Source organism: Ahaetulla prasina, chromosome 2, assembly GCF_028640845.1.
Source record: "Ahaetulla prasina isolate Xishuangbanna chromosome 2, ASM2864084v1, whole genome shotgun sequence".
In the NCBI taxonomy this organism is placed as follows: domain Eukaryota; kingdom Metazoa; phylum Chordata; class Lepidosauria; order Squamata; family Colubridae; genus Ahaetulla; species Ahaetulla prasina.
Window position 1 is genome coordinate 234,667,149 of NC_080540.1, and position 13,145 is coordinate 234,680,293.

Sequence of the window (13,145 nt, forward strand, 5' to 3'; positions counted from 1 at the left end):
TCTCCTTGGACATAACACCAGCTGGGCTGTCCCTATGCTAGAAGTACAACTGTAGGATTCAGCCCAGTGTCTGGAAGCCAAATGAATGTAATCTGAGAATCACTCCTGGGATTGGCTTATTTGCTCTGTTGGGAGGTAGCCAATGCTTGGAGGTATGTTCAGCTGCTACCTGCCATTCTCAGTTAATACAGGGGTACCATCCCATCCCAAATCTGTGCCACTCTTGGCCTGGCTAAATTCACCATGAAATAAGAATATGAAAAAAATCTTCTAACATCCCAATTATTGGGTTCCTCTCAAAGTTAATCAGATGCACACGAGCTACTGCAATATTACTGTTTCTAGAATCAAGTGAAAAGCTTTGTGCTTATGGGAGATGAAGTATGGACTACAGGATTGATCTAAATTATTTTTATCCCAATATTTTGGACATAGTGAAGATTCAGACATTGTCTGGATGATTCCCAATTTTCCATCTCTAGCAAGGAGGTTGCAACACTAATCTCTAAGAAAGTTTCTACAATTTTGGGTTGAGAAAAGACTTTTTAAGCTAGAAGGTATAGTGTCCAGTGGATTTGTACCAACCTGCCTCCTTAAAAATATTGGAAATGAGGCTGTTTGGCTAATAAAATATCCTATTTTCCAAGAGCTGAACAAATGCTTGAGAACCAGTTTGGTGTAATGGTTAAAGTACCAGATTAGAAACCAGGAGACTGTGAGTCACAAAGCCAACTAAGTGATTTGAGGCCAGTCATTCTCTTTCAGCCCTAAGAAGCAGACAATGGCAAACCACTTCCAAAATCTTGCCAAGAAAACTTCAGGGACTAGTCCAGGCAGGTACTAGGCATGATGACTGACTGACACGTTATGCATGCATATACACACATATACAAAGATGCTTCAGTGTAGCTGTAAAAATATCTACTGAGAAAAGCAGCTTTGAAAAGATGCCATGCTCAGTAGAGTGATAATGGATGGAACAGCATATTTACTTATTTTATTTTATTTTATTTTATTTATTTATTTGTCACAACAGTATATATAAGCATAAGCATGAAATAACTGTACGATATATAAGCATATATATAATCATAAGTATGTAATAACTATATGATATTGGATACAATCAAAGGGAACATTAGGACAGGAACGGTAGGCATGCTGGTGCTCTTATGCACGCCCCTTACAGACCTCTTAGGAATGGGGTGAGGTCAATAGTAGATAGTCTTTGGTTAAAGCTTTGGGGATTTTGGGAAGAGACCACAGAGTCAGGTAGCGCATTCCAGGCATTAACAACTCTGTTACTGAAGTCATATTTTCTGCAGTCAAGATTGGAGCGGTTCACATTAAACTTAAATCTATTGTGTGCTTGTGTATTGTTGTGATTGAAGCCGAAGTAGTCTTCAACAGGAAGGACATTGTAACAGGTGATTCTATGAGTTAAACTCAGGTCATGCCGAAGGGGGCGGAGTTCCAAATTTTCTAAACCCAGGATTTCAAGTCTGGTGGCATAAGGTATTTTGTTGTAATCAGAAGAGTGGGGAACTCTTCTTGTAAAATATTTCTGGACACGTTCAATTGTATTTAGCCATATTCTTTCTATACCTTTATCACTTCAAATCCTACCTGACCTTGTTTCCACTTACAAATTTCCAAATCATGTTTATCATTCCATAAGGGAAAACAAAAGAGACAAGATGGTTCAATTTTAAAACATTAAAAAGCAACCAATCAAAATAAAAGTGCAAATAGCCAGGAGCTCATAAATCTTAATTAAAGAAGGGCAGAAACTCCTTTATATGAAAAGGGAACAGGTTTCCCTGAAAAGACATGCAGTCAAGAATATCTGAAAGCTTTCATGTAACCCTGGTGTGTTCAAGGTTAGGCTAAGTGAAAACAGCTCAACCCAATGGATCTAAGTCAAAACACATAGCTCCAGGGCAGTGGTGGGTTTCAAATTATTTTAATACCGGTTCTGTGGGTGTGGCTTGGTGGGCGTGGCAAGGGAAGGATACTGTAAAATCTCCATTCCCTCCACACTCCAGGGGAAGGTTTACTGCAAAATCCACATTTCCTCCCGATCAGCTGGGATTTGGGAGGCAGAGAATAGATGGGGGCGGAAACAGTCAGAATTTTTACTACCGGTTCTCCAAACTACTCAAAATTTCTGCTACCGGTTCTTCAGAACTGATCAGAACCTGCTGAAACCCACCTCTGATCCAGGGTCAACCTGGATCAATTCAGCTATCGTGTTCAGTCTTGATTCAGGACTGAATTATCACAGTTTGCATTGGTTCCTTAGCAAAGGGAAGGAGAGACAGAAAGAGAGAGATTCTTCAATTGGTTTATGATCATTTGTACTTCAGTGGCACATAAAACAAGTGCTAGTGTTTTGCAGTGATGGGATTCAGCCAGTTCACTTCGGGAGAACCGGTTGTTAACTTTCTGAGCAGTTTGGTGAACTGGTTGTTGGAATAAATCATTAGGGCAGAGAACCAGTTGTTAAATTATTTGAATCCCACCACTGAGGTTTTTTTTTGTTTTTTGTTTTATTTGCATTTATATCCCGCCCTTCTCCGAAGACTCAGGGCGGCTTACACTATGTTAGCAATAGTCTTCATCCTATTTGTATATTTATATACAAAGTCAACTTATTGCCCCCCAACAATCTGGGTCCTCATTTTACCTACCTTATAAAGGATGGAAGGCTGAGTCAACCTTGGGCCTGGTGGGACTAGAACCTGCAGTAATTGCAAGCAGCTGCTGTTAATAACAGACTGTATTAGCAGTCTGAGCCACAGAGCCCTTTTAAGTGAGTGACAGACAAGCAAAGGCCCAATCATATGTTCATACTGAGGAATGTCCATCTCAGGGTTGAAATCCAGCAGGTTCTCACAGGTTCTGGAGAACTGGTAGCAGAAATTTTAAGCAGTTAGGAGAACCGGCAAATACCACGTCTGGCTGACTCCAGAATGGGGTGGGAATTAAGATTTTGCAATATCCTTCCCCCAGGAGTGGGAAGGGAATAGAAATTTTGCACTCCTTCCCTGGAGTGGGGTGGGAATGGAGATTTTGCAGTATCCTTCCCCTGCCATGCCCATCAAGCCACACCCACCAATCCATGTCACACCCACCAAGCCATGCCCACAGAACCGGTAGTAAAAAAAATTGGATTTCATCACTGGTCCATCTGCAACTAAAGCAAATTATGGTCAAGAAATGGGAGATCCAAGCTATACTTCTCAGATGAAGTTTGGTGCTCTTTCTCACACTCTCTTTTTCCCTCGGTGTGTTTGAGCAGGCACGCATGTGTTTGGCAAACATCACAGCACTCATCACATTGGAGAGAAAGAAGCCAACCCCCATTCCGCTACACTTAGGAGCCCATCAGAACAGCTGTTCACACTTCATCCAGAGGCTGCGCAGAGCACAGTTATGCTGAGTTGAAGGTCAGATGCCAATTACCGCTCTCTTGTGTGTGTCTCTCTCTCTCCCTGCCTCAGTCCTCTTTGCTAAGCAAAACATCCTATACAAAATAAGTGAGATTGAATAAGATCATCCAAGGCTCTCATCATTGGCTGATTCTCAATGGGTCATACTGATGACAACAGCTTGAAGCAACCTGTTGCTATGAAAGGCCCAAGGGGCCAATTAAAAGTGTATTTATTTATTAGATTGATGTGCTGCCCATCTGGTCTAGAGGCGACTGTGGGTGACTTACAAATATTAAGCCAGTTAGATATTAAAATGATAAAGCAATAAATAACAATAATAATAAGCACGGCAGAATGGAAAAGGAAAGAATTTGAGAAGACATCAAAACACAAAGATCTTCAAATAGAAATAGAATAAGTGTGGTTAAAAAAAAAGAAGAAGAAGAAGCAGCAAAGGTAGGTGCCTTAGGTACAAGCCCCAAAGAATTGGAGCACCATTTGAACACCATCAGCATTGACAAACTCACCATCGGTCAATTGCAAAAGGCAGTGTTACTTGCAACAGATTATATACCCTGCAATGGTATCTGTAACACCATCAAGCATCCACATCTACCTATCCCAGGTCCTTGGACAAAAATGCCAAATCCAGTCTGAACATCTGGCTGACTGTGTGACAAACCATAAGTACAGTTAAAAATGAGAAGGGAGCATGAAGAACACAGGGAGAAGTGGGTTTTTTTTTTCCTAACCCAACAGAACGTTGCACCCTTGTTGGAGCCCCTGGCAAAGCCAAGTCTTCAGGCCCTTACAAAAAGTCAGCAAGGTGGAAATGGATCTCACCTTGGGGGTGGGTGGGAAGGGGGTACAATGTTCTAAAGGGCAGGACTCATAGGCTCAAAAGGCTCTTCTGGACCGTACCAGCCAAAATTCCTTGACCAATGGGACTGCAGCATGCCTCTTCTGCTACCACGGTTGGGTGGGCCATCCAATTGTGAGGAGATGTTTTTTCAGATAACCAAAAAGTTAGTTGACCTAGCAAAGATACTGCAAAAGTTCACATTAGTCTGGATGGACAGCTTTGGATTCCTAGGTTATTCTTTTGTTTGTCTTTTGGGACTATAAACCAATCCAATCATGTACTTTTCAATCTCACTAAATATAAAAGCAGACTTCTCTACAGGCATTCATGGGAAGAGAAAGCAAGCAAATATGGACAAAAGAAAACTTTCTGGTCCTTTCCCTCTTGCTGAGATTAAGCGTTCTCCACCCATCAATGAGTCAGCAGAAAACTGCACCAGCGTGAAATTTGCTGTTGTTTCAAGTCACTGCTTTATCCTGACTTCCCTCCAAAGTAATATGTAACAAAAGCTAACAGAATTTATATACCTTGAGATTGCCTTTGCATGGTGTCAGAATAATGGGGAAAATATCCTTTAATATGTATGACTTAAAGCTATCTCACTTTTGGGATGAATGGAAGGAAATGTCATAAAAACACAGCGCGGGCGGGGGGGGGGAAGATGTTGCCAGGGCATATTTGTGCCATGGCTAAGGACAAGTGAGAGAAAGCTCTTGGTATGGATCTGATAAAACTGCTATGGTCACCTTACCATTGATGGATTTACTTAAAGCATTTATAAATTGCTTTAAAACTAGCAGCTGCCCAGTGTGATGCTGATTTAAAACCACAATGGGATAACAGTAATAAAAAGAGAGAGAAAGCAATCAGATCACATGACATCTGGATCCTTTTTGATAGAAGCTAAAATAGTACAGAAAAGACATTAAAATTCACCGAAGCCCAAGAAACAAAGACTTCAATGCCTATTCAATTTTTAATAAAGCAAGAGCTAATCTACATTGTCTACTCACCCAACTAAGCTTCCTTCCTAATGAGACATATAACACAATTATCAATGCCATTTAGTTTGTTTCAGAATGGTTTTTTTCTTTCTATTTCTACCTATCCTTTTTTGTTGAGTTTGGAATTATCTCAAGGGGTAGCTCCCTCTCTTCTTTCCCTTCTTCAAATCAGCCTGGATTTTTTTTTTATTATTCAGTTAATTAAAAAACATGGAGAAACGGAACTAAAAATCTTAGGTTTTCCTGTAGATGAAAACATGAGCTGAAATCCTAGAACAATCAGCTTGCATTAAAGGGGGAAACTCTTTTTTGATGGTTCAAAGGAATTCTTAAACACGAGCAGATGAAAAATGAGAAAAGACAATCATGGATTCTGATGCAGATGCTTGCCTACGTCTATATCTACTGCACATTATTTTGCCATCACTAAAAGAATTTTAGGGTTTTTTTTTTTCATCCAACAAATAGATTTATTTATGCGCTCAGGAGAACTGTTGACAACAGCTTTACAAAAGATTCATATACATCTTTCAACTTGAAGAGTTGATTCATTACTGAATGCATAATTTTTTATCCTTCTTCCCTGCAATAAATAGATTTTTTTTAATAAGGACAAACTAGACCTAACCTTATGAATAATACTAATAAAAACATTTTTTTCCTTGTGCAGTCCCTCTTTTTGTTCTGTGTGGCTTTAATGACCATGGCTTTATACTTCCATAACAATATCTTTCAATGCCGAGAAAAATTGATAATCTTGAGCATTAAAACTTGATGACTTGAGGAGCGGGGAACGCCCTTTGTAGTAAGATCCTACATTCAACCCATTGCATTGCCAGTGAAATATCAAAAACTGGGGAATATGATCATTTTTGTCCCAAAGTTATGATAAGTCTACGTGTTTGCTTCATATGGCCTTTTTTATATTCATACTCTCATATTTTTTTCATCACTGTCAAAATTCTATACCTAGTCTTACTTGTTAGTATTTCAGATGGAAATCTTGAGGATTGGTGAATATTTTTTTTTACTGAAATCAAATGTGCTTAGGGCAATTTGACCAGTGCTTTCACATCACATATTCTAAATTCAGAGCTTGATGGAAAATTGGAAGTTTTAATGCTGGAGAACACATCTGCCCTGAAATATGTGAGATAAACCTGCCTTGTTAGAGTTTGCCATCCTCAAATGTTTCTTTCTTTTTTTCTTCCTAATAAACATTACCACTGTTGTTGCTTTTGATTGGTGTAATGTTTGCCATTGCGTTCGCTTCTAGGGGGGAAAAAAGCCTCTTTAATTGAGACTTGTCTTGACATCCTTTTAAATTATTAAGGGCTTGGGACGCTCATTAAAGAAGAGATTAGAACACACAGTAGACGTGGGTAATTATTAAAGGCCCAAGAAGAGGGACAGATGGTGCATTTTAATGGAGGCTTTAGTGGCTTGCTAAATTAAATGAGTAGTTTAGTGATAAAACTGGTTGGAGTTAATCAATTGAATAAAACTATAGAGAGACTGTGGAAAAGGGTAGATCAGAACAGTTTCAGAAGCTATGGCAGGGATTGAAGGCAGTTAATTCATATTTGTTTAATAATAGATTTGATGAAGAGTACCTAATTTGTCAGAAAATTGGGCATTAGGTCGAGAGCTGTTTGACGGATGAATGTGGCCCAATTCAGTGTTAGCTGTGTGAAACACAGCAATTTCAATACACAGTGATGAATTAATTATTTGACGGAAATACAGCATAATCGTTTTAATTCTAAAGTGTTATGAAGAGGGTTTTCCACAAATCTGATAAATTCCTGAAGGTCTTGAAGTGTGCCAAGTGCCATTTATACTAGTCTTCTGTTGCTTATCTGCACAAAGTCATTGGCTGTGTCTGAATCTGGCTGAATCTGGATGTAACCTGCAGGTCATTGGATCCTAGAGAAGGGCTCTCCAAACTTGGTAGTCTTAAGACTTGTGGATTTCAACTCTCAGAATTTCTCAGCCAGCCATGCTCCAATTGGAGGCTATCAGATTCTGTGAGGCATTAATCCTCATGAACTCTGTTGACTGAATTGTGATCCAACAGAGCCTGAGGTAGGTTTAGGATTTTTTCTACTTCCTTTAGATAGTTCCTCAGTGAAAATCCCCTCTCGGTCATTTTCCCCACTGAAAAGGAAAAGCTAGCCCACTATCGTTTTAGTTGGAAACTTCATGAGGTGTGAAAAGTAATGGTCTTTTAAAATTAGACCTGAAAGTGTTGATCAGATTCTCTTACTACTACTGCTTGCTTGTTAACTGGATTTTCCAAGCTGCTGGATAACTCACCCAACTCAAGTCATTTGCTGGGTTTACTAATAAGAGAAGGAGCCTTTGACCCAGCAGCTGTTCAGTCAACTGATTGGAAGTGCAGGGATGAGAAATACGATATGAGGCTTTTCACCTCTTAGGCCTCAGGATGAAAACTCTCAGAGTTCAAGGAGAAGTTGGCATTTAATAGCTAATTAAATGTCTCCATGGCATATGCCTGTAGCTGGCAACTGTTAGAATGGGGTGAGTCTTAACACAGCTTGCCTGATCCGTCTGATCATAAACTGTAAGGAAGTGTAGCCGTTGTAAGATTTGCTCTGCTGAGTTACTTTTCTCCCAGTGTTTCAGTTTGCTTATTTGGAAAATGAGCCTTGGAATTTGTTTTATGCTGAACTGCTTGGATGAAAGACGTAACATAAGCTAAGCACATTTCTTTCCTTAGTCAGCCGATTCATTAAAAAAGGAATTTAGCAAAGCTTCATTGGGTCACCTAAGGATAAATTACTGGTTGAGTTCCTTGAAACTTCGATGAAGCTGCAATATTTTTAAGAGGATAGGGGGCTACAGGAATAATTTTTAACTGTAATTAAAAGTTAAAATAGTTTAATGTTTACTCGGTACGGAAAATTGTGCCTAATCTAACATTAAAGTGAAGATTCTAATTTCCTGATGTCTTATTAAAAAGAAGAGAGAAAGAAGAATGACTCTGAAGTTTGGTCTGTTTCCTCCTTTTAATGCTAAACTATGGTTTAGCTTTCTATATAAACCAGTTCAGAGAAAGAGATTGAGACTAATACCTTCTCAGCTCAGAGATTTTGGCTTACTTAAAAATAGACTGAAATGTACCACTTCCATTTCTGCTTGTTGAAACATTTTTTTAAAATAATAGTTTATTGGATTTTTAAATCAATACAATTCATAATACAGATGATATTACTTGGAATTGTAGTACTAGTATTATTATAAATAATGCCACTATAACCAAAGAACAAAACGAGTACATTTTATTCTATGGAACTATTTTTAAATAAACTATTTACTTAAAAAATATAATAAACTAAAAAAAGGGGAAAAGAAAATAAATGAAAAGAAAAATAAAGAAACAAATAAGAACTGAAATCTAATGTTCCCTCTAGGAAAGAACTCACACAAGCCTATGTTATGTTTAGCCCACTGTGAATTAGATTCATTCTACAATTCTTGTTAACTCTTTTCTACATTATGTGAGCAGAGTATGGTTCTTTAAATAAATGAAGAGTCAAACAGATTTGATTAAGATGCCTAAAAATAGAATAAATATTAACAGTGTCAAAGTTCAAAAAGCTGAAGAAAATTATTATTTTGTACTTGCCCCTGCATAAAGCATAAAGGAAGAGGAATTATCTCAGAAAAAGATACCTTTTTAACCTGAGACCCACTTGGTTTAATTCAAAAGTTCAGTGGCAGCAAAGTCTACAGTCTAAAATGGTTCTGTGCTGTTCCCAACCAGCCAAATGAACTGAAATAGACCAGTATGTGTGCCTCTCCCCTATCCAGTTTAGACTGTGACAATCCTAATGATTAAAAGCCTGGATTTACAGCCCTTCTGAAAGTGTCTTCATATTTCATAGTGCAAGATTCTTTGTATTTTCTGCCGAGGACTGAAAGCAAATCAGGTTTCAGACAAGTAATGTCAAAAATGGTAATTTGATCCAATGTTATTCACTGTTCACGGCTCTTGCTTATTCCCCTGCCCCTCTCCTGTCTTTCAAAACATCAGCTACACTTTAGAAATTAGGTCTCAGCCTGGCTTGTAGCGGGTGAACTTCTGAGTGAACTGCATGTTGCTGGTAAATGCATGCTGGGTGCCTTTTGTTTGCCTTGGTTAGCAAACTGAAATCTTGCAAGAGTTTGGCATGTAGGCAGGCATCAGCAGGCAGAAAGGAAAGAAACTACCACACGGCATTCGTACTCTTCATTCTTTTCAGTCGCCCCGGTTGGAAACACTGCAGAATTAGCTGTGGTCCATGTTGACAGATTCAGCATAGCTCCCTCAGAACGGTGTTCCACTGTTGGAAGACGGACCAGGAATTACACAATTCTAGAAAGGCAAGCTTCAGGTATTCAGGACAGATTCACACACTATGGTGGTCTACATGGCTGCAGTGGGACTCATTAACTGCTATTATGAAACATTACAAATTTGTTCTAGGACTTGCTTCTTCCAGAAATGACAGGATGTGGTTTGGAGATGTCAGTAACGACAGAAGAGAGTATCAGAGCATCTGGAGTATCAATAAGCCAAATGCTATTGGTTAACACATAGCTTGCCTCAGTTCTATATAAGTATGATGGAAGCATCTTTAACTCTGTTTTGGATTAGAGTATTAAGGGGGTTCCATAAAACTTCCTGATTCATGTATGAACAGAAGTCTGAAGACAGACAGAATATACCCTTTTCTGAATATATTGAAAAGAACAAATGATTGTTCCAATTCGTCCAGGAAATTAGAATTTATGTTTTCTTTAAAAAAGTCTTACAAAGGTTTGTTTGTTTATTTATTTTATTATTATTTATTTATTTATTTATTTATTTATTTATTTATTTTGTCACAACAATATATATAAGTATCATACAGAAAATATTATATAGTGTATAAACATATATAAGAGTAAATATTAGGAGGAATAAGCATATATATATATAAGAAGGAGAAAAAGAAAAACAATAGGACAGGAACGGTAGGCACGTTTGTGCTCTTATGCACGCCCCTTATGGTCCTCTTAGGAATGGGGTGAGGTCAATATTAGAAAGTTTTTGGTTAAAGCTTTTGGGATTATGGGAAGAGACCACAGAGTCAGGTAAAGTATTCCAAGCACTGATGATTCTGTTACAGAAGTCATATTTTCTGCAATCTAGATTAAAGTGGTTAACATTAAGTTTAAATCTATTGGTTGCTCTTGTATTATTGCAATTAAAGCTGAAGTAGTCTAAGATACAGTAATAGCAGGGGTGTGAAACATTGGCAAATTGAAGATCTGTGGTTTTCAACTCCCAGAATTTCCCAGCCACTCTGGGAGTTGAAGTCCACAAATCTTAAAGTTGCCAGAGTTGGACATCCCAGCTGTAGAGTTTAATATCCAAGGTGAGTGCCCTCACTTCTATTCTGAATGAAAGGCTATTTGAAACCTGTTGGAAATGGAAGATGAGAAGCTGCTGAAAATGTTACCCTCATGCTTTACATCCCTCAGTAGAAATTCATGAAGGATACCTACTAAGGAGCCATTTTCTTCATTTGCATACCATCTTTTATTACCATACTGCCCAATCAAATGCATATGCCTTATTAAACGATGCTATAAAAAGAAATGTTCAGGTGGCACCACAGGGCAGCAGGTTAGAATGGCACAAGATCCTGTACAGGATGTCAAGTATATCACTATTTATTAGGGTAATAATAAAGTTTGCGGTTTTTTCCTCTTTTGTTTTCCAGTAACAACAAACTGTTACCTTGTGCTGTTGTCCATCCTACTATCTATTGTTTAACATCAGTATTTTCCCATGAAAATAACATATATTAATCATATATTGTATCATACTATATATCATATCGTATCATATCACAAAGTGATAGCACAAAAATCATCTAGGATTTTCTTGGGATGAAAGAATGCTCCTTGATTTAAATCCCTTCTGTCTTGGATTAAGGATATCCACTTATCTCATTATCTTAATGCAAAGTTCAGTTCACAAATCTTTAATTTAAAGCCACATGGAACCAAATCTACCAATCTAGTCCTGCCATTTATTTATTCATTTTTATGGAACTTAAAAAACCCCACAATTAAGTATGTACCTGGATGCTTTTTTAATGAAAGATGAAGTTATATTTTAAAAATTCTTAGACATTATATCCATTTTTCTTAATTTTCCTTGTAATTCTCCAAGACTCATCAGCATGCATGAAATAATAGGGGCTCCCTCTGCTGGGACAAAATAATAGGCATATATTAAAGTATCTTAGTTTTTTTAAAACACATAATTTGCCTAGTAGTTGAAGTGTCTGTTTCTGAAACAGGCGAGTTTGTATTTCAGGTTTTGATAGGATATTAAATCAGAGCAGTTTTGTGGTAAAATGGTACACTTTTCAGGGGAAAATAATTTTTTTTATCAATTAGCATACTAATACTCCAGAAAATAAAATACATCTTTTAAAATTCAGTTAATTGCAGGAGACCTGATGATGTGTATATGAATCTCTCTCTCTCTCTCTCTCTCTCTCTCTCTCTCTCTCTCGCCACATGGGCACATGTGTAGAATTACTTCATTCTATAGAAATATGAATGATTTAGAGCACTTTGATTATCTTAAAAAGTATGATTTACCTTAAGTGATCTGCTTTAGACTGCTCTTTAGAATTTATTCAGTTTATTTATTTTAATTAAAATTAAACAAGTGCTATTAATTTAAGTGTTTGTCTTTTTCTGGTGTCCCTTGCTTTCAATCCTGACTGTGTTCTTTGCCAGAAAAAAACGCCAAAGAGCTAAGAGACAAATAGAGGGAAAATTCCTCCTGAGCTACAGCTGCTTTTAGTCCAGTAGTTCTGGTGGGGATAGCAGGGGACCACAGGAGCAGGAAGTCCATCTGGGACTACAGACAAAGCCCTATGTCAGGGGTCTCCAACCTTGGTCCCTTTAAGACTTGTGGACTTCAACTCCCAGAGTCCCTCAGCCAGCAAAGCTGGCTGAGGAACTCTGGGAGTTGAAGTCCACAAGTCTTAAAGGGACCAAGGTTGGAGACCCCTGCCCTATGTGAAGTCCTCATCTAGAAGATGAGAAAGGAGGAGGAGAAGGGGGGGAATAATCTACATATGTTTTGAAATGGGGGGAAACACAGTGGGACTAAAAGAGATGGGCCTTCAATTGCATGGTTGTAGCTGCCATCTTGAAGTTTTGGATACATGTTAAAAAAAGCAAAGATGGGGCTTTGGTTGCATATTTAGAACCACCATATAAACCTTTTTTTATTCAAGTGAAAAAGAGCAAGCTGTCATCTTGACTATTTTGATCCCCCTTCCCGTAACACCTCTGCATCCAACACTGTTACACATTTGTGTTCACTGTCAGACTATTTACTGAATCTGCACTACTATTAATCGTTTCATAGTTCCCATCACCAATCTCTTTCCACTTATGACTGTATGACTATAACTTGTTGCTGGCAATCCTTATGGTTTATATTGATATATTGATCATCAATTGTGTTGTAAATGTTGTACCTTGATGAACGTATCTTTTCTTTTATGTACACTGAGAGCATATGCACCAAGACAAATTCCTTGTGTGTCCAATCACACTTGGCCAATAAAAATTCTATTCTATTCATAGCTAGGCTAGAAAATCTGGATGACCATTCAAAAGAGTTGGAAGGCAAGCAATCTCTTTGCTGCCATCTAGTGGTCATCTGGATTTTGCAGCCCACATATAGATTGCCCTTTGTATGGTTTTCACAGGCCAAGCTGTGATTCATTCCAATTTTTTTTTCCACTTCAGCTTCATTGTGTGGAT